This window comes from Brienomyrus brachyistius, chromosome 4 (assembly GCF_023856365.1).
Source record: "Brienomyrus brachyistius isolate T26 chromosome 4, BBRACH_0.4, whole genome shotgun sequence".
Taxonomy (NCBI): domain Eukaryota; kingdom Metazoa; phylum Chordata; class Actinopteri; order Osteoglossiformes; family Mormyridae; genus Brienomyrus; species Brienomyrus brachyistius.
The window spans coordinates 36,965,026-36,987,592 of NC_064536.1; the positions used below are offsets into that span (position 1 = coordinate 36,965,026).

Sequence of the window (22,567 nt, forward strand, 5' to 3'; positions counted from 1 at the left end):
GGCCTGCCACTGACACATCGCTCTCGGTACAAACACTCTGTTCCTGGGGAAATTCTTCTTAACCGGTTTATGTAAAGTATAACTGTCTTGCATAGACAGCCAGTCTCTGATGTCATCAGTACCCACTTTTTTCCCCATATCTTCCTCCACCGCTCTCTGCAGTCTGGAGGGCCCCCCCCCCCCCAAATGTTTCGTGTTACACACCTTTCCTCATTCTACGCTCCAACTCTCATTTTCCCCAGGATTTTTCAGACTCGTACAACACCAGGATAAGCTCCAACAGCGCTCTCAGAATGACCAAGTCCTTTACAGACACAGCCAGTCGCAGAGGGCTGTAGAATTTCTTATCCACGTTTCAAGGCTCCGGACTGACGGGGACATCATTCACCTTCCGATAGTACCGCACCAGCGGCAGACCCAGCGTACGGTCACACTGGATCAGGTAATCAGTCCGCTCAGCACCAGCCATCACCCTCATATGGGCTATTCAGACGAATTCCACTCGTATTCATAAGCACCCACATGCCATTTTCCGCTTCATTTCAGTCTCCGCATTAAATGCCATTTTCAACCTTCTCACATAACCGCAAAAAACACCCCCCCCCCACAACATCTGGAAATAATTCGCTAGCCACTACTCCTGGTCCCGCCCCTAGTGACCTGTGACCCCAAACCTTTTCATCTTTGTGAGCTTTGACCCAACCTGTCATTTTGACCAAAGCGGCATTATTATACTCTATGTCAAAAGTACAAATGAATAAAGAACGCTGATGACATGATTAGAAAAGGCGAAAGCAAGTTATTTTGGATTTGGCTGTTATTTAGAAATGCCACCATCAGTGTAACATTCAGTACTTCCGTAATATTTTACTTTAAAAACAAAGCAAAGTTAAACGCAGTATTGGTGATAAAATGCTGGCTACCTATCCCAAGCAGCTAAGACTGTCAAACACAGGTCAGAGAACCAATACACAGGAAAGGGGAGTTTATTACAATGACAACAAAACTCGAATCTGTAAGCAATACTTGTAGTCGAGGTCACGGATCCAGGGATTTCAGAAGCTGGAGGATCAGTCCAACGAACACATGGAGGTGGCGAGTACACAAGGGAGCTCTGGAGGATATGGGGATAAGGATGAATGGAAGCATAATGGGGAAGACTGAGGACACTAGAGAATCACTCGATATAATGTGACCCAACACCTTGCATTGAGCGCCAAGGTGACCCCAGGATAAAAATATTCTGTGTCATGCTAACAATGAGGTAAAAGCGATTGTATTCACTATTCACCTTTCACTTGTTCACTATTAAGGGGCATAGTGGGGTCACCAGGAATACCGAAAAAAAAAAGCAATCAATGGACAGGGCTCTAGCCTGACTCCTAAAGCATAAGAAGTCAAAGTAGATGGATTATGGTTGAAGTCTAGGGCAGAGGAAAAACGTGTTAGATCAAGGAAGAATTACGCTTGTTGCACGTCAGGGATGTTGGGATAGATGTTACATTATTTAGATAAATGCGCTCTATGTACTACCTTACACTGAATAAGGTAGTGTCTCAGGTGATGATGTAATGGATCCTGTCAACCATCCCAGCAACATTCTCAACTCGATCCAGCTCATGTTGCAAATTAGACATATTTTTACTGGTTGAATGATCATCCATTGAGAGAAGTTCTGTGATAGAGGAGCTTTCTTACGGGGCACAAGTTCAAACAAGTCTGCATGGGTGGCCGACTGGGAAGCTCAGGAAAAATGTTGGATGTCTAAATTGGAAATAAAATTAAATGAGGGAAGGCCACACAAAGATATCAGAAAAATTCTCTTTAAGAGGCACAAATACAACAGTATTACCTGTACTGTGAGAGGGACACAGGAAGATGAGAATATAACAAAGCAGGGAGGGAGGTAGACAAACAAAGCGGAGCTTCCAACCGGCACCACGCTGCATGAGGATCACGCAGCCAATACATGTACATTTGAATGTTGGCTGCCCAAACACCGAGGGACCCCCACTGAGCCTGTAGTAGTAATGATTTGTGAATCCTGGGAGTCTTACCTTCCCATATAAATGAGGAATGGGGAAATATAATTTGATCAATAGATTCAAAGAATCTATAATGGAATACACTGAAAAAGTTAAAAACTTGGGTAAAACCTTCATTCTAATTGCATTAATCCTCCCAAGAGAACGGTAAATTTAAAGCACTAAATTTTGTATTGCTACGATAGATGCAAGATAAGCAATTGAATTTGTGACACATCAGGAAATCTGCATACAGAGTAGTCCTGTGTTCCCATGGTAGTAAAATCAACAATGCATATATAATTGTAATTTCAAATCGGTAATTACCAAAGAGATTCATAATGACACTTGATTTAATGACAATAACGATTGCCGCTTTTGGAATAGTTATTGTACTAAACATGTCATGCAGTAATGCAAGTTTGCTTAATTATTGGGTTTTCATTTACAAAATTAGAAGCATTTTATGAGGAATTAACACGATTGCTTAATCTGCAAAGCGATTGGATAAAGGTGCAGACTTGATCCAAGGAGTTAGAACTGTTAGATACCAATTTTAGATATACTTGACATATGACATCAGTACAGAAAGTAGAAATGAGCACAAGGGTATATAGGGGAAGTAAGATGAAGTTACTGAAAACAGCTTGTCGAGTTGAGGTAGTGAAACCATGAGAACAATCGGCTTCTACAAGTTGACCCTGTCGAACTGTTAATGGGTCTCTAAGCAGAAGTAACTGATGTCTACAGATATCTGACCAAACCGTAAACTGCCGCATTTTTGGCTATAAGATGTATGCACTTGTGCAGGGAGCAGGTCACAAGACACTGATGAGATTCCCAAAGCTTTGCGGTAATAGGGTTGTCAGACTCAATCTACTTTTTCCAAATTTCTACCACACTATCTCCACAAATCACCCATTGGAATAAAGAGGTTCCGAGAGTAATGGAACGAGGCTCTATCAAAAGGCAAAGACAGAGTAAGAGTAAAATAATCAGATTTTACTGTATTTGTACAGACTGACATTAGCAATACCTGGAAACTGCATGAATCTCACCAAATTCAGGACAGAAAAGTATTTCGATTCCACTATCAAATGCTGTTTTTGGCATCCAACGAAATTACCACCTCTGGGAGATTATGGCATTTAGAGTACAGTATATTGAAAAGAAAATGAATACCTTCCTTTAATAAAACCTCTGTTCATCTGATAATACAGAATACAGATCCTCTAAGGGTATAGAAATTCTGTAATTATTCTATAGACAGTTTGAAGCAGCAGGTAGTTATCTACATGTTAATTTGTTTTATTGCAAAAATCCACACAGTAGCGTACCTCCCAAACTGCAGAGCGACTGCGCCGACAAAAGCGTGCCTGTATTGTGCCGATTCCAGTCAGATCCCAGCCCAGTGGACCACCCTATAAACCTGGCTCCTCTGTTCAGGTAGGAGCATCATCTTTACGTGACGTTGCACAAAAGCAAGTTGTTCCATTTGATTTTTCCTAGGAAGGGAAAAGCAGAATGAGTTTTGCCCTGGATTCATGTGCATCCCAGGAATTTTATAGACGTTAATCAATACTGGGCAATTAAAATACAAACCTCGGTATGCCGTACGGGTTGGCAAATATTCCTGTGGTTAAGACATAACACCACAAGTTCCACAAATGAGTGGAAGCTATTAAGCCCATCAAGCTCACTTGGGGAGAATTCAACCAATAGCTTAAAGTTAAAATCCAGCTCTGATTTAAAGGAACCAAAGGTTTTCATTTTACTACACTAACAGGAAGACTATTTCATACCCTAACTAGACAGTGTAAAGTGCTTTCCAAAATCTAGTTTAAAATGGTTTTTCCAATAATTTACACTAATTTAATTCTTATATTTGAAAGAATATCAAAGTACTATTTGGCTGAACAGCATCCAGACTTGTTAGAATCTTACATACCTGGATCATGTCCCACCTTAGACTCCTAGTAACAGATTTGGGTGGTTCTGGCATACAGATGAGGCATGATACAGACAGGAAGGTGGATAACCCACTGACAGCTCACAGGACACAACAGGGGTTCATTATTAAAACAGAAAACACTAGGAACACTACAAAATAAATGGACCACAAGGGGTCAAAAAGTAAAAGGGATGACCAAAGATCAACTACAAATGGGTCAGGGCAATAAAAGGGCAGGTCAGCAACATACAAATAACACACCATCACTGGCATACAGACATTCAATGACCTAACAAGGAGCTAATCTAAGGCAGGAATATAAATACACAAAAACCAAACCGGGTAACGACGCAAGGAGTGAGACATCAAACAATCAACCAATCAAGGAGGATGCAGGACAACGAGCAATCAGGAAACACACAAGGATCGTCACAAGAACAGGCAACAGGTGAAACTAATAATTAACTCAAGGAACGCAAACTAACAGATGATAGATTTCTTCAGATGAGGCCGGTTCCTTAAGCTTAAGCAGTTTATTAAAACATAATGAAGATATTACAAGAAGATGTTTCACACTGCCGGTTCTGTGTCTGTCTCTGCCCGAAACACCTCACCAGGGAGGCGTCCAGATGTCCGAGCCACCTCATTTAAGATTCAAGATTCTTTAATTGTCACATACATATACTGTAAAAAATTATTCAGTAGGATAAGTGGTTTGGAAAATGGATGGATGGAGGTTGATAGATCATCCAAAATCAGGATATGCAAATAATACTTACAAAGCTACTAGTAGAGAAGTAGTCCAACAAATATTAGCACAAAAAAGAGCCCAAGACATATTTCAATTTGGAATATTTATTATCTCAACTGCAGACAAATGTTAACTAAGACACATGGTCAACTGTCAGTCATAACATGAGAAGTACAGGTATTGCTCAAATGTCCACTGTTCAAGGCTGCTTTAAAACAAAAGGAAAGAGTGTCTCAGAGACACATTTCCTCTGAATAGAGCAGCCACAACAAAAACACTTCAAAAATATCAAATGTCAAGTGTACAACTGCCAAATAATAATAATAATAATATAGTGTCTTGCTGATACATTAAAGAGATACTTACAAGAGATATATTACAAAACTGCCTCTGTTCACAACAACTCTTCATGGGAATAGGGCTGAAATATATAAAGTCCATCCATCCATTTTCCAAACCACTTATCCTACTGGGTCGCGGGGGGTCCGGAGCCTATCCTGAAGAAATATACTCACATCCTTGTCAAGGCTCTCCAGTAAGGATGTCGGTTAGATTCCTTTCAGATCGTCTGGGTTTCTTTACTTTGTTTCGCTTCCCTTATAAGTCCTCAGAACCTCTTTTCTAAGAATTTACCATTAGCTCTCGACAGCCTGCATCTCTCAGTTTTTCTCTATAATTGCCCATCTTATACTTTAGCTTCCACCCATACCATCCAAATGTGGAGCCAGGTTCTTTTAGGCAAGGGTGTTTTTCAACGAGAGCAATGGCTACACACTCAAATTCTTCATTTCTACAGTAGGCCTTGAAGGAATATATTGCCTCAGCAATTTTCTCCAGAATCTCTGACTTCATCTCCCTTGAAATGGACAGAGGTGTTCCATCTTTCCTGAAAGCATCATTGCCTTGCCTGAGCCTCAGCTCAACATCATATGAGAAAATGGGAATGGAAAATGTAGTTGGCCATGGCTGTAAACGACCGGCAAAGGACTTTGAATGGCTGCTTAATGAAGATGATGCTGATGGTGATGGCACAACAAAAGTGTCCAAACTGGAGTATGAGGAGACAGCAACCCAGAAATTGACTTTCAACGTAACCTTCTCCTTCGGTAGATCATCGACACAAGTGAGGTTACAAAAGTCTCTAAAGTCTTCATGGCTGGCTTAGCTCCAATTTGTCTTTCAACACCAGTTTCAGGCCATCCACTAAATCTGGGGCTGTGTCCAACCTGATGCTGTTGGAGACACAGCTCCCAACCCTCACCACCTGTGACCTACCAGTGAGAAAGTTCAGCACCCACGCCCACAGTCGGTTATTTACTCCTAAGCTCCTCAGTTTAGTGAACAGTCTGCAGGGCACTATTGTGTTAAATGCTGAATTATAATCAATGAACAGCAATTGCACTCTCAATGCAGAGGAGCAGCAACTCTACTCTGAGTCCATCCCAAATGACCAAGCTTCTCACCTTATCTCTTAGGGAGAGCCCAGCCACCCTGCAGAGGAAATCCATTTCGGTTGCTTGTATTCGCGACCTCTTTCTTTCGGTCACTACCCATAGCTCATGATCATAGGTGAGGGTAGGAACGTAGATCAACTGGTAAATCGAGAGCTTTGCCTTTTGGCTCAGCTCCTTCTTCACCATGACAGACCGATGCAGCGCCCGCATCACTGCTGACGCCACATCACTCCGCCTGTCGATCTCCCGCTCCATCCTTCCGTCGCTCGTGAACAAGATCCCGAGATACTTAAACTCCTCCACTTGGGGAAGGACCCCCTCCCCGACCCGGAGAGAGCACTCCACCCTTTTCCAGCTGAGGACCATGGTCTTGGATTTGGAGGTGCTGATCTTCATCCCAGCCACTTCACACTTGGCTGCAAACTGCTCTAGTGTCCAATGAAGCTAACAGAACCACATCATCTGTAAAAAGCAGAGACCCAATCCTGAGGTCAACAAACCGGACACCCTCTATACCCTGGCTGCACCTAGAAATTTTGTCCATAAAAGTCATGAATAGAATCACTGACAAAGGGCAGCCCTGGCGGAGTCCAACCCTCATGGGAAACGAGTCTGACTTACTGTCGAGAATACGGACCAAGCTCTGACAACGGTCGTACTGTACAGGGACCGAACAACCCTTATAAGGAAGCCCTGCACCCCATACTCCCGGAGCGCTCCCCACAGGACTCCCCAAGGGACATGGTCGAATGCCTTCTCCAAGTCCACAAAGCACATGTAGACTGATTAGGCAAACTCCCATGCACCCTCCAGGACCCTGCTGAGAGTATAGAGCTGGTTCACTGATCCACGGCCAGGTTTATTTCAACAACATACCCACCTCATTTAAAAATCAGGATCCGTCTAAACTTGAGGGGTACGGCCCGCTCGGTTAAAATAGAATCAAAGACCTCCATTACAGCCACCCCTATGTCTACGCACGCGTGTAGGCCTTTTTTGTGGTGTGGGGGGGGACATCAGTCACCGTAAGTAGGTACTTTAACCCTTCGTCATATGTCACCAGCCCTTGCATGTCGCATAAATCAGCTTGCCACTGACACATGGTTGTCGGTACAAACGCTCTGTTCTTGGGAAAATCCTTTTTAACCGGTTTATGTAAAGTATAACTGTCTTGCATAGACAGCCAATCTCTGATGTCATCAGTACCCACTTTTTTCCCATGCATCTTCCTCCACCGCTCTCTGCAGTCTGGAGGCCCCCCCCCCACCCCCGTATGACCCCAGGTGGCTGGGGTCATAGTATGTATGGCTCAAGACACGAGCTGTAGTCTTGGTAACAGACATGCTTTTCACAAAATGAGAGGGCAGTAAAAGCAAGGATGCTGTGTTTTATAGGCAGGTTTATTTCATTGGATGGATGCACACATGGTTTGTTTAAAAAGACGAGTTTTGCAAATTTATTACACAGGTATACGTTTTGGCAAATTTACAGTTAAAAAATATTAGAGGTAGTTAAAAAAATTGTATTACACATTTAAATTGCAACCGTGACAGTTGAGGTAGATTGCTGATGTCATATGCAGTAAAGTCCATGTAGTGGCTTTTTCAGAGATTCAGGTATGCAGAGTAGAAAGCATCTGATTAAATTTAGTAATAAGCATCCTATCGATCTTAAAGGCAACTACATCTACAGTTATAGCATAAAATTCAGAAGTGTGATTACAGTCAAATTAATTGTCAGGAATACAGAAGATACACGCGTAAGAGGCTTCCGGGGGATTGCCCTTCTCTCTCTCCCGTCAGTTGAGTAAGTAAAACTTTTCCCCGGTGATGACTATCCCTGACTTCTGTGATCTCAAATATCAGTCTATGAAAGCAGCAACACACAATCATCCCTGGGAACATCCTGACCACCACTTTTAAATCAACAGCATGCAACTTCTTCTTCAAAAAAAAAAAAACACACAACATTTAGCATAAAGCAGGGAGGGATTACGGACTGGGCCAGTGGGGCTGCTGCCCAGGAGCCCTTGGGGTGCAGGGGGCCTGTGGGGCCCCTAGCCCAAAACAATTTGCAACGCTTATCAACAATGTATTTTCGTTTGTCTATTTTAGAGGGCCTACATTCTTTGATCCTCTGCCTACAAGGGCCCCTGACCCTACAGGGAGGGCGTTTTGCTGCCAAGGGCCCTTGAATTGTGGTGGTGGTGGTGGGGGCCCTCGCGAACGTTTTGCCCTGGGGCCCACACAACCCATAATCCGTCCCTGGCATAAAGTGGCGCAAGACCCTGCCGATAGCGTTCTCCATCCCGAGCTTCATTTTAGTCTTCGGCCTCCCAATGAGTCAATTTTTTCTTGCAGGATCTGCTTAAGTACGGGGTTCTGTTCAAACAACTCCTGTTCCAGTCTATTGATTTCCAGCATTCCGTCCCGGGCCTCCCCAAAATCGTACAGAAGAGCTTCCACAGTCCCCTCCAACCTACCGACAGAAGCTCGGGTAGGGTTGCCAGAACGTAAGTCAAAGTGGGGAGTCAGCCGGTCGGTCCAGGGGTCACAAAGCACAGAGTCAAAGTGGATGTAAAAGTAATTCCTCTCAGGCGGAAACAGGCAAGGGTGCTGTCTTTGACTGGGATGATCCACCTCGCAGCCGTAACAGATTTTCTGTTTATGCTTCCTGATGGAGGCTAAAAGGCCGACTCATCGCTTTTATGCAGCTCAGCATCCCTAGGCACAAAGCGGGTGTGGAGAGAAGCGTGCAGATCACAGGCATCGGGACTTCTCCAGGGTCAGAGGCCGGTGTTGGAGGAGGAGGGGGGGGTCAGAGGGCAAGAGGCCTCATACTCCCCACTTTCGTTGGAGATTACGATCATCCAACTTCAAAATACCTTTTCGTGCACTGAAAAGACAAAATGTCAAATTGATGTGTGGCTGGTGTTTATTTCCTAAATGTAATTGCACACAGACAGAGACCAATACTGTTTGACCAGGATGACCTACGGGGGAGTGAATAACAGCTGTATGTGAAAACTACTCTCCCTGACTTTACCACCCAACTTCAAAACAGCTTTTTTTCTTCCAATTACCACACGTTAATTAAAGAAGGAGGGTCACTCCCACTTCCAGCCACTCTCACAGACACACAGACAAACTGCTGCAGGGAGATACTTTCCTCCTAATAAAATGTTTTGTGTCACACACCTTTCCTCATTCTACGCTCCAACTCTCATTTTCCCCAGGATTTTTCAGAATCGTACAACACCGGGATAAGCTCCAACAGCGCTCTCAGAATGACCAAGTCCTTTACAGACACAGCCAGCCTCAGAGGCCTGTAGAATTTCTTATCCACGTTTCAAGGCTCCGGACCGACGGGGACATCATTCACCTTCCGACAGTACCGCACCAGCGGCAGACCCAGCGTACGGTCACACTGGATCAGGTAACCAGTCCGCTCAGCACCAGCCATCACCCTCATAGCACGGGCTATTCAGACAAATTCCACTCGTATTCATAAGCACCCACATGCCATTTTCCACTTCATTTCAGTCTCTGCATTAAATGCCATTTTCAACCTTCTCACATAACCGCAAAAAAAAAAAAAAAAAAAAAAAAAACACCCCACCCCCACAACATCTGGAAATAATTCGCTAGCCACTAGCATCAGAGAACCAATACACAGGAAAGGGGAGTTTATTACAATGACAAAACGCGAATCTGTAAGCAATACTTGTAGTCGAGGTCACGGATCCAGGGATTTCAGAAGCTGGAGGATCAGTCCAACGAATACATGGAGAGGTGGCGAGTACACAAGGGAGCTCTGGAGGATATGGGGATAAGGATGAATGGAAGCATAATGGGAAAGACTGAGGACACTAGAGATTCACTCGATATAATGTGACCCAACACCTTGCATTGAGCGCCAAGGTGATCCCAGGATAAAAATATTCTGTGTCATGCTAACAATGAGGTAAAAGCGATTGTATTCACTATTCACCTTTCACTTGTTCACTATTAAGGGGCATAGTGGGGTCACCAGGAATACCGAAAAAAAGCAATCAATGGACAGGGCTCTAGCCTGACTCCTAAAGCATAAGAAGTCAAAGTAGATAGATTATGGTTGAAGTCTAGGGTCAAGGAAAAACGTGTTAGATCAAGGAAGAATTACGCTTGTTGCACGTCAGGGATGTTGGGATAGATGTTACATTATTTAGATAAATGCGCTCTATGTACTACCTTACACTGAATAAGGTAGTGTCTCAGGTGATGATGTAATGGATCCTGTCAACCATCCCAGCAACATTCTCAACTCGATCCAGCTCATGTTGCAAATTAGACATATTTTTACTGGTTGAATGATCATCCATTGAGAGAAGTTCTGTGATAGAGGAGCTTTCTTACGGGGCACAAGTTCAAACAAGTCTGCATGGGGGGCCGACTGGGAAGCTCAGGAAAAATGTTGGATGTCTAAATTGGAAATAAAATTAAATGAGGGAAGGCCACACAAAGATATTAGAAACATTCTCTTTAAGAGGCACAAATACAACAGTATTACCTGTACTGTGAGAGGGACACAGGAAGACGAGAATATAACAAAGCATGGAGGGAGGTAGACAAACGAAGCGGAGCTTCCAACCGGCACCACGCTGCATGAGGGTCACGCAGCCAATACATGTACATTTGAATGTTGGCTGCCCAAACACCGAGGGACCCCCACTGAGCCTGTAGTAGTAATGATTTGTGAATCCTGGGAGTCTTACCTTCCCATATAAATGAGGAATGGGGAAATATAATTTGATCAATAGATTCAAAGAATCTATAATGGAATACACTGAAAAAGTTAAAAACTTGGGTAAAACCTTCAATCTAATTGCATTAATCCTCCCAAGAGAACGGTAAATTTAAAGCACTAAATTTTGTATTGCTACGATAGATGCAAGATAAGCAATTGGATTTGGAATTGTTCCCATGGTAGTAAAATCAACAATGCATATATAATTGTAATTTCAATCGGTAATTACCAAAGAGATTCATAATGACACTTGATTTAATGACAATAACGATTGCCGCTTTTGGAATAGTTATTGTACTAAACATGTCATGCAGTAATGCAAGTTTGCTTAATTAATGGGTTTTCATTTACAAAATTAGAAGCATTTTATGAGGAATTAACACGATTGCTTAATCTGCAAAGCGATTGGATAAAGGTGCAGACTTGATCCAAGGAGTTAGAACTGTTAGATACCAATTTTAGATATACTTGACATATGACATCAGTACAGAAAGTAGAAATGAGCACAAGGGTATATAGGGGAAGTAAGATGAAGTTACTGAAAACAGCTTGTCGAGTTGAGGTAGTGAAACCATGAGAACAATCGGCTTCTACAAGTTGACCCTGTCGAACTGTTAATGGGTCTCTAAGCAGAAGTAACTGATGTCTACAGATATCTGACCAAACCGTAAACTGCCGCATTTTTGGCTATAAGATGTATGCACTTGTGCAGGGAGCAGGTCACAAGACACTGATGAGATTCCCAAAGCTTTGTGGTAATAGGGTTGTCAGACTCAATCTACTTTTTCCAAATTTCTACCACACTATCTCCACAAATCACCCATTGGAATAAAGAGGTTCCGAGAGTAATGGAACGAGGCTCTATCAAAAGGCAAAGACAGAGTAAAAGAGTAAAATAATCAGATTTTACTGTATTTGTACAGACTGACATTAGCAATACCTGGAAACTGCATGAATCTCACCAAATTCAGGACAGAAAAGTATTTCGATTCCACTATCAAATGCTGTTTTTGGCATCCAACGAAATTACCACCTCTGGGAGATTATGGCATTTAGAGTACAGTATATTGAAAAGAAAATAAATACCTTCCTTTAATAAAACCTCTGTTCATCTGATAATACAGAATACAGATCCTCTAAGGGTATAGAAATTCTGTAATTATTCTATAGACAGTTTGAAGCAGCAGGTAGTTATCTACATGTTAATTTGTTTTATTGCAAAAATCCACACAGTAGCGTACCTCCCAAACTGCAGAGCGACTGCGCCGACAAAAGCGTGCCTGTATTGTGCCGATTCCAGTCAGATCCCAGCCCAGTGGACCACCCTGTAAACCTGGCTCCTCTGTTCAGGTAGGAGCATCATCTTTACGTGACGTTGCACAAAAGCAAGTTGTTCCATTTGATTTTTCCTAGGAAGGGAAAAGCAGAATGAGTTTTGCCCTGGATTCATGTGCATCCCAGGAATTTTATAGACGTTAATCAATACTGGGCAATTAAAATACAAACCTCGGTATGCCATACGGGTTGGCAAATATTCCTGTGGTTAAGACATAACACCACAAGTTCCACAAATGAGTGGAAGCTATTAAGCCCATCAAGCTCACTTGGGGAGAATTCAACCAATAGCTTAAAGTTAAAATCCAGCTCTGATTTAAAGGAACCAAAGGTTTTCATTTTACTACACTAACAGGAAGACTATTTCATACCCTAACTACAGACAGTGTAAAGTGCTTTCCGAAATCTAGTTTAAAATGGTTTTTCCAATAATTTACACTAATTTAATTCTTATATTTGAAAGAATATCAAAGTACTATTTGGCTGAACAGCATCCAGACTTGTTAGAATCTTGGATATATACATACATACCTGGATCATGTCCCACCTTAGACTCCTAGTAACAGATTTGGGTGGTTCTGGCATACAGATGAGGCATGATACAGACAGGAAGGTGGATAACCCACTGACAGCTCACAGGACACAACAGGGGTTCATTATGGGACATGGTCGAATGCCTTCTCCAAGTCCACAAAGCACATGTAGACTGATTAGGCAAACTCCCATGCACCCTCCAGGACCCTGCTGAGAGTATAGAGCTGGTTCACTGATCCACGGCCAGGGTGAAAACCACACTGCTCCTCCTGAATCTGAGGTTCGACAATCCAGCGGACCCTCCTCTCCAGAACTGCCAAATAGACCTTACCAGGGAGGCTGAGGAGTATGATCCCCTATAGTTGGAACACACCCTCTAGTCCCCCTTCTTGAAGAGGGGGACCACCACCCTGGTCCGCCAATCCAGAGGCACTGCCCCCGATGTCCACACGATGCTACAGATGTGTCTCAACCAGGACAGCCCTGCAACATCCAGAGCCTTTAGGAACTCCAGGCGGATCTCATCCACCTTCAGGGTCCAGCTACCAAGGAGCTTTTTAACTACCTCAGCGACTTCCACCCTAGAGATAGGGGGTTCACCCAGTCCCCACACTCTGCTTCCTCATTGGAAGCCATGTCGCTGGGATTGAGGAGGTCTTCGAAGAATTCCTTCCACCGACCCACAACATCTGGAGCTGAGGTCAGCAGCGCCCCATCCCCATCATAAACAGTTTGATGCTGCACTAATTTCCCACCCGCCAGATGGTGAACCATAATCTCCTCGAAGCCATCCTGAAGTCGTTGTCCATGGCCTCGCGAATTTCTCACACCCGAGTTTTTGCCTCATCGACCACCGAAGCCCTGTTCCACCTGGTCCGCCGGTACTTATCAGCTGCCTCTAGAGTCCCACAGGCTAAAAATACCAGATAAGACTTGACAGCATCCTTCACTGCCGGTGTCCACCAGCGGATTTGGGGATTGCCGCCACAACAGGCACCAACCACCTCACGGCCACAACTTCGGTCAGCTATCTCCACAATGAAGGTGCGGAACATGGCCCATTCGGACTCAATGTCCCCCAGGACATGGGTGAAGTTCTGCCGGAGGTAGGAGTTGAAGCTCCTTCTGACAGGGGATTCCGCCAGACATTCCCAGCAGACCCTCAATATACACTTGGGTCTGCCAGGCCTGACCGGCTTCCTCCCCCACCAGCGGAACCAACCCACCATGAGGTGATGATCAGTTGACAGCTCCGCCCCTCTCCTCACCAATATATGCGGAATATATTTCTGGGCTCCTTTCATTGAATATGTGGCAGCTTTCATGTATATGCATGAGCCATTTACACTTGGCTACACGGCCCCCCCCCTTTTATGGCACTAATGGAGATGTATCTGGATCGCGTTTCACCGTTGCGTTGTTCATCAAATTACCATGCGAATGCGATTTGAATGCGCGGAAGTGTGGCTATTTAGAATGTGAATAACGATCTTCAGGTGAGAGAGGTAGTGCACCCCCCCCCAGATGCAGGTAAAACAAAGTAATGTGACATGGTTTACTTTTTTGCCAATTTAACCTAATTTTAAAAACTTTAATACTTCCGACAATGGACGTTTTGAAAAGAACACAGATTACGGATTTAGCCAGCGTTTTTCATGATTCTACATTAATATTTCAGCGAGATATGAACTGAAATAGACACGAAAAGTATGCTGCGTCGCCGACGATGCATTCAACCATAAAGGGTTAATCAGTACCCACTCACCAGGTACCAGAGTGTGACCTTTGTTGACGGAATCTTCCCACACTTCAAAAACCTGTTGAAAGGCAGATTGAACAGCATTGGTGAGCTTAATGCAATAATCAACCTGGCTATCACTAGCAAGGTGTATATCTGCTTTTTCCAAATCTATACTGTCAGGAAGATGCATCGGATGCCCTGTGATGATCTCAAATGGGCTCAAACCAGTCTTTTTGTTGGTCGTTGCTCTGATGCTGCAGAGAACGTTTGGCAGTGCCTGAGGCCATGGCACTCCTTCCTGATGATATTTGGACAACCTGTTTTTGATGACTGATCCTCTCTACTTGTCCTGATGACTGTGGGTGATGAGGGCAGTGGAATGTCCATTCAGTTCCTATAAGTCGGCTGATCTCTTGACAGACTGCTCCAGTGAAATGTGTTGGTCTGAGTCGATCTGGCATGGTAGGCCCCAGTGTGGAATGTAGTCTTTGACCAGTGTCGTTGAGGTGTGAGTGGCTGTGGCTTTTCGGCAGGGAACTGCTTCCACTGGGCTTGAACATTTGTCCACAATGACACCTGTGTAACCTTGACTCTTTGGCTGATGTAATCCACTTGGAGAAAAGGGCCAGGCAGAGCAGGAGCCACTAGAGTTGGTGTCGGCGTTCCTGTATCTGCATCATTCTTCTGACAGGTCAGACACCATCTCCCCACCTGCTGTGCTTGTGATCGGAACTGTGGGTGTTGACTGATTCGATGCACCATTTTATCCAAACTAAGGTGACCTACTGAATGAATTCAGTGTACTAGGTATGGAAGTATTGATGACACGGCCACTATTCTGGATCCATCTCCATATCTCCATACATCATCCTTGTGAAGTTTCGCCCCTCTTTCCATCCATGACTATTTTTCATCAGCAGGATTATTGCTCTGCATATCCTTGATGTCATCTCAACTGGACTACATAATTTCCCATGCTCCTAGATTCCCAGAACTGAAGGCCAAGCAATCCACTCCCAGGACCACCCTAATGCAGGAAGGAGAAGAGTAAAGGGGGTCCATTCATATCAAACAATTGAGATCCTATTTCTTCCATCTGTGTAATATTGGTAAACTGAGATCTATGGTTTCCTATACAGAACTGGAGATGCTTTTACACGCTTTTATATCATCTCGCATTAATTATTGTATTGCACTCTTTTATTCACTCAATAAGTCTGTCCTCCCCCATCTGCAGTTGATTCACAATGCTGCTGGAAGACTACTCACAAGGTCAGGAAGACGTTCACGTATCACCCCTCTGCTTAGTTCCCTTCATTGGCACCACATGCCCTTTAGAATTCAGTTTAAAATCCTCACAATTACGCACAGAGCATTGCATGGTTTCTGGTGCATGCATATTTGACAGATTTAATTTATTCCCACTCATTGGTATGCTCCCTCAGGCCCAACAATCAAAACCTTCTCGCTGTCCCATGCACTCATCTAAAGACTTGTGGTGATTGAGTATTTGAGGCTGTTGCCCCTAAATTGTGGAATGCCTTACCCACCCATCTTAGGGTTACTGTGGATTCTTTTAAAAGGCAGCTGAAAACCTACTGTAGAGGTGTCAAACTCCAATCCTGGAGGTCCGGAGCCCTGTGTGACTTAGTTCTTTCCCTGATCCACCACAAATGATTCAGCTCAAGAAGTAAGTGGTAATTATCAGAAGGAGTTGAATCAGGTGTGTTAAATGAGGGGGAACCCAAAAATGTGCAGGGCTCTAGCCCCCCAGGACTGGAGTCTGACACCCCTGACCTACTTATTTAGACAAGCATTTGGCTAGACTCTTTTATCCTTTTTATTCTTATTCCCTTTATTCTTTGTTTTTCCGTCTTCTTATTCTTCTTACTGTTTTATTGTGTATCCCATTATTTTATTATTCTTTTATTATTGTATCTCTTTGGCTTGTTTTCTCTTTTTGTGTCCCCAGCTTTCTTATTTGTTTTTGCTATTGTAAAGCACTTTGTGACCAGTGTCTGTGATAATTGCTATATAAATAAAATGTACTTACTTACTTACTTACCTACACTGTCCTGACATATGATGGTTTTTCTCTTTTCCGAAAGTGTATGAACTTGCTCATAAACCCAGTCGGGCAAGTATCTCCAATCATTATGTTAAAAAACTGGTGAAAGGGATGCAAGTTCCAAACAGCCTCAGCCAGCAGAAATTCCTTACCCCTGGAGAGTGCTCCCATGCTAAGGCCCAAAAATAAAAGAAAGGGCAAACCTCAAGGGCCTGCAAATCCCCTTTGAGGCTCTGAAGTTTTTCCAAACCCAGGAGATGCTGTCTCGCTCACGTCCGTAGTTCCATGTCCCGAAGAGGAGGCCTCACCAGTGTCCCAGGTTCTTGGCCCAGAAGTGGCCACCTTGCCAGAATCCCGAGTGCCCAGCCCAAAGAAGGCTGCATCACCAGCATTTAGCCCAAATCTTGCTATTTTTTCACTACCAGCATCTGTCTCTCCTGTTTTTGCTTCGCCTCACTTGGTGCTGCTTCATGAGTGCCTGTTGTCCTTTCTGCTGCACCAGAAGCTGTCTAGTCAGTTGACTTACTGGCAGCAGTCTTGCCAGCAGCTTCCTCACCAGCTGACTAGCCAGCACCCGCTTGCCTGCTGCCTTGCCAGCTACCTCGCTGATGCCCATCTCACCAGCTGCCGCCTAGCCGTGTCTCCAATGCCTGCCTCCCTAGAGGTATCATCGGATCCTGACATTACCCCACCAGTAAGCTCAGCTGACCTTGACCCAGAGGAGGCCCCGCCAGAGGATCTAAAGTGAAAACCAGTGGGCATCACTTTGGATCCAACCTGGGTCATCCCTGCACAGGTCCAATGTCTTTGTTTGCCCAGCAGTAGGTTCTGGCCCAGGTCTTACCTCTCCCAATCCTGAACAGGTCAACAAAGACACGGACTCCTTCAGATACAATCTGGCCGGCTCTCTGTTTTCCGGAGAGATCATTGGGGGCATGGACTCCATCAATGCCCCAAGACTCACTGCCAGCTACCCTGCCTGCGAACAAGGGTCCTTCTTGAAACCCTCACCTACCTGTGGTTCCTACTCCTGTCAACCCTGCCCTGATTCCATCTGTTCCAGTTGTGCTGTCGCTCAGCCCAGCTAAACATCCCTCAGTCATCCTCGCAGCAGCCCCCACCGCCTAGCCTCCTTCATCTCACTCCCATTCCTTTGTTAGACCCCCAAAGTCCCATAGTCCACCGCCCTACTCTATGTTTCTTAGGGTCCCTACTGTTCAGTCTTCTACCTTGATATCTCTTCGTGTTCCCTTGGTTTCTGAACCCTTTGTTTAAGGCAGCCTTAGTCCCAATTTAAGTCCGCTGGTTTTGTCCCTCCTCCTGATCGGGTCCCTGAAGTAGTCTGTTTATTCCAGATTCCCAAGGCCAACTCCCTCTGCCGTTCCCCATTTTTGTTGCCCTGTCCAATTTATTGGTCCTGGCATTACCTGGAGTTCAGGCATGGAGAGGGGTGCTGTCAGGATCAGTCCCTGTCCTGCTCTGTTCTATACTATCATGTCCCCATTTGAAAAAATGCAAGTTCTTGCAAAAATTATTTTGTGCGCTTGATTCTGCATTTATTTCTGTTATTGCAGAACCATGGAATCCTGAAGGTGATGATTCAGTCTATATGTTTCTGCTGTGACCTTTTGGGTGGAGAAGGCACAGGAACCTTAAAAATGCATCCTGTGCTAAAGGGGAGAGGTCAGAGTTTGGTCTTATACTATATGCAAACATTATCAGAGTTAATCTCTCACACTCCTGATAGGACGTGCTACTTTTAAGAAGGAGGAGCTCCTTTGTAAAGCAGAGGGGATGGCAACATGAGGTAAGCAAAGACAGGAAGTTCTCTGCTGTATACCTACACTATATGGGCAAAAGTTAAGTACCTATCCATGCATCCATGCTAGTGATGTGTCGGTCGCGAACGAAACGGCTCTCGGAGCCGGCTCTTTGAAGTGAACGATCGGAGCCGGCTCCTGCCTGTGAGCCGGAGTCAGAGCTGCTTTTTTTCTTTCTTTTTTTTTCCCACCCGCACGGATTGGTCAACTACACGATGCGTGTCTGCTCTGAGCAGGAGGGGGAGGGGCGGTGCTACGGGGTGTGTTCGACTTGGGCTTTAAGTCTTAAGTCGTGTCCAGTCTCTATTCCCTCCTCCGCAAATCCTCTCATAAACCTCTCCCCATAATTGCTGTCTGGCAGGGGGAGCTCTCTCCCACCCCCGTCTTATCTTGGAGTGTTATTTTTCATAATATTAAAAATTGTCCTAAAAATCCCAATCACCAGCAAACACAATTTAAGTTTGTTCACAGATTATACCCCACTCCCAGGAAACGCCATCTCATGGGCTTAGAGCCTGACCCCTTGTGTCATCTTTGTCCCCTCCAGGTTCCTGGTACCTTTCTCCATATGTTCTGGGACTGTCCTCCAGTGGCTGCTCTTTGGGATTACGTGGCCAGATCTCTCTCTTCAGTTCTTTCCTCGCCCATCCCCCTGTCTCCCGTGGTCCTTCTTCTCCTGGACTTCTCTTCTCTCTCTCTCTCTCGCTTCCAGCAGAGGCTTCTGATGTCTGCCTCCTTAGCGGCCAAGTTGTTATTAGCCTCTCGTTGGAAGTCTCCTGATCGTGCCATTCCTTCTGTCTGGAAGTCCACCTTTCTTGATCTGCTTCTGCTGGAACTCTCTGCAGTCCGGATTAACAACTCGTCTGGTTCTACAATCCAGAGCTGGGTCCATGACGTGCAGCTGGTCAAGGATTGGTTGCAGGTCATGTCCTGAGGCCATATTCCTTTTTTTTTGTTTTGATTTTTACTTTCCTAATTCTGACATTTTTCAGTGGTATAAGTGTGTTATTTCTTTTATCCTCAGTTTTTAGCTGTGCTCTCCGTGGCTGAGTGTGCCAGTGACCATTGTTGGTTTTCTGTTTCTTTAAATTTAACTGCTGTCTCAGGGTGTATTGGGGGTGGGGGTGGAGTATGTTCTGTTTTGTTCCATTTTGTTCTTTGTTATAAAAAATCTCTAATAAAAATTTGGTCACAAAAAAAAAGTCTTAAGTCGTCTTGCTCTCGTGAGGTTTTTGTACCATGTAACATTGTCACGGGTGGTGACGTTTTGCCGGCTGTAGTCGGACAAAAAAAATCTAACCATGATGCATTGCATTGGGACCAGAATGCACTGCTTTAAGCCAGCACTGCAAATGGCTGTGTGAAGTCGAACACACCCATAGACAAATACAGCAATCACACGCACAGAGAGAGAAACAGGAGGAAGGAGACGCGACAAAATGAGTGACTGCAGGAAACAGAGTAAAATTTGGATACATTTCAATTGCATTGATAATACAAAGGCAGAGTGTAGAGCTTGCAATCTCATATCGAAAAGGCCCTACAAATAACCTGCATCAACACATGAGAACTGTACATCCATCAGTGCAGTGGGAAGAAAAAAGGCAAGCAAGTGAACCTGCTACTAAGGAAAGTGACAGTTTTTCTACTGCAACTGCTGAAAGTGCCAGTTTGTCAATATCTACACCGTCATCCAGTACAGCACCACAACCACCTAGACCTACAACCTAGAGCTCTGTGAGACAGTTTGTGCAAACAGAACACAATTGATGAGGAATTGGCTATAATGGTTGCATGTGATTTCCAACCATAGTAATTCATTTCACTAATAATTAAGGGTCCAAAGCACGAAGTGCTATGGAACCTTATTGTTTTTGTTAGGATTTTTTTCTTTTATTATTATTTTTTTTCTTCCCTAAAACTGCATGCCCAGCCTAAACCGTATGTCCTAGGCCTACCAAATTTGGCAGATAGATTCCTATTCCTACCCACTACTCAGGCCGTTCGACCCGTCCCAGTCAGCCGGAGGGGGGCGCCGTAGCGCCCCCCAACGCGTTTCGGTCCATATCTCCTGTCCTGTTAGTCCTACAGTTGAAATTTTTTTTTCTACTTATACCTACAGCTGTCCCCTACCAAAAAGTCAATGGGACTATGAAGCTCCGCCTACTTAGATTTTTTGCTAATTTGCATAATTTTCAAATCCTACTTTTTCCTTAAAGTCCTACCCTGTCCTACCAAATCAGACAAATGAGGTGTCAAACGAATCAGAACTCTCAGCTGATCAATAATCATAAAAAAAAAATCCGGACATTTGCCTATCCTACGGCCATCAGCCACACCCAAACAATGTACAAATTTGTCCAGTTTTGGTCTGACTGCTATAACTTCGCCCTGCCTTGTCCTACCTCTACTAAATTTGAAATCCTACCTCCCTACCCCATTCTGGGGACACCCTCCAAGGCGGGCCGCATTTTATCAATAGGGGGCGCTACAACTAAAAACTGCCAATATCTCCTGACTGCCTCAGTCAATCTAAGTGAAATTTGGCAGATATGTATTAGGACCCAGGCTGAGGTCAGACAAGTACAATGGCAGTCATAAGTCCTAAAATTGTGGCCGCCATCAACCAATCAAAATCAAGCAGCCGTTTGACAAGCTTAACGATGTCCAATCCGAACCAAATTTGGCTCCTACGTTTGTCCTCCGACCCTCTGCCCACCCTGTAAAGAACACCTCATTCGGCCAGATGGGGGCACTATGGCCATCTGCATTTCTGGCTATTTCTCCAGAACTGTCGAGCCTACAGTTGAAATTCATTGCTAGACCAATTCACTATGTCATGCCAAATCAAACAACATATAGCACTTGGTTCTCCGTCATTGCGTTTTTCCATCATTTATATTGGTCTGATAACATGACATTTCGTTAACCTCCTAGGATTTTCACCCAACCTACATAAATCTGGTGTCATTCCAATCAGGAGACAGTCCTTGTAAATATTTAGAAAAAAAAACTGAAAGTTTCGGTAAGATACGGCCAGCAGACACACCCTTACTGTACTGGTGCCACGCCCACTTCAATCAGACAGCTGTATCTCAGGCCTGCCTCAGCCAATCACTACCAAATTTCTGTCACTACTGTAGAGCTATACCATAGAGATACCCTCCAAATTTCGCGTCAATCGGTCAAACGGGGGAGGTACGGCCACCGTTTATATATGTGCAAGACCCAGCTAAGCTAATTTAGCTAAAATTAGTTTCCAGATCAGGTAGGAAGCTCTCTCCCTATCTCACCTTTTTTACCCCGAGCAGTGTCTGGCTCAATGGGCTAAGACTGAGTGTTTGTGATCAAAAGGTGGCCGGTTCGAATCCAGCTTCAGTAGGTACTTGAGCTAGGCGTCCCAACGGGAGCCTGCTGGTGTCAGTCAGTCCTCCTGCTCTCTGCCGTCCTACCTGTCCGATTGTCCTATGCTTTGGACCCTTCAGTCACTGCCTGCAGTTACTAGTTTTACATTATTTTTGATAATAAATTCATTTAAGTACCAAAAAAAATCTGAAGAGCCACTTGGAAGCCGAAAGAGCCGGCTCTCTCAAAAGAGCCGGAATTCCCATCACTAATCCATGCAGTCAGGTTTACAAACATTTGTGAAAGAATGGGTCATTCTGAAGAGCTCAGTGAATTCAAGCGTGGTCCTGTCATACAGTAGCATACCTCCTTTGCAATAAGTTAGTTCATGAACTTTCTTCCCTGCTAGATATTCCACAGTGAAATATAAGTGGTATTATTGCAAAGTGGAAGTGGTTAAGAACAACAGTAAAGTAAAAGGGCGGGGTCACTGAATGCTGAGGTACATATTGTGTAAAAGTCGCCAGTGCTGTGTTGATTGTAATTGCAGCTCAGTATATATTGTGTGATAAAAGTCTATGTGTTGGTTTTATATTTATTTGTTAAAGGTATGAAAACACCAGACACAGCGGTAGTACTGACCTCATATATCTGAAATGCAGCTTCTCCCAGAATGCCGAGCGCTGGGAGAATCTAGGTCTGAGACCTTAATAGGGGCCTGACTTCCCGTGCACTGTTACAAACAGCCAGCAGATGCTG

At 44.3% G+C, this 22,567-nt stretch overlaps 1 long non-coding RNA gene across 3 annotated transcripts; it reads right to left on the reverse strand.

Annotated features, from left to right (window-relative positions):
* Positions 1–807: 807 nt before the first annotated feature.
* Positions 808–22,535, reverse strand: LOC125739996 (uncharacterized). 3 transcript variants are annotated; one of them, XR_007397417.1, is made up of 6 exons: positions 22,451–22,535; positions 14,893–15,602; positions 14,600–14,651; positions 12,207–12,374; positions 3,362–3,529; positions 808–1,114 (listed from the first exon to the last, which is right to left on the reverse strand). It is a non-coding gene; the product is annotated as an uncharacterized LOC125739996 (long non-coding RNA). The 3 variants fall into 3 exon arrangements; XR_007397415.1 differs by lacking the exons at positions 14,600–14,651; positions 14,893–15,602; positions 22,451–22,535 and adding an exon at positions 12,832–13,769; XR_007397416.1 differs by lacking the exons at positions 12,207–12,374; positions 14,600–14,651; positions 14,893–15,602; positions 22,451–22,535 and adding an exon at positions 3,973–4,246.
* Between the last annotated feature and the right edge of the window lie 32 nt (positions 22,536–22,567).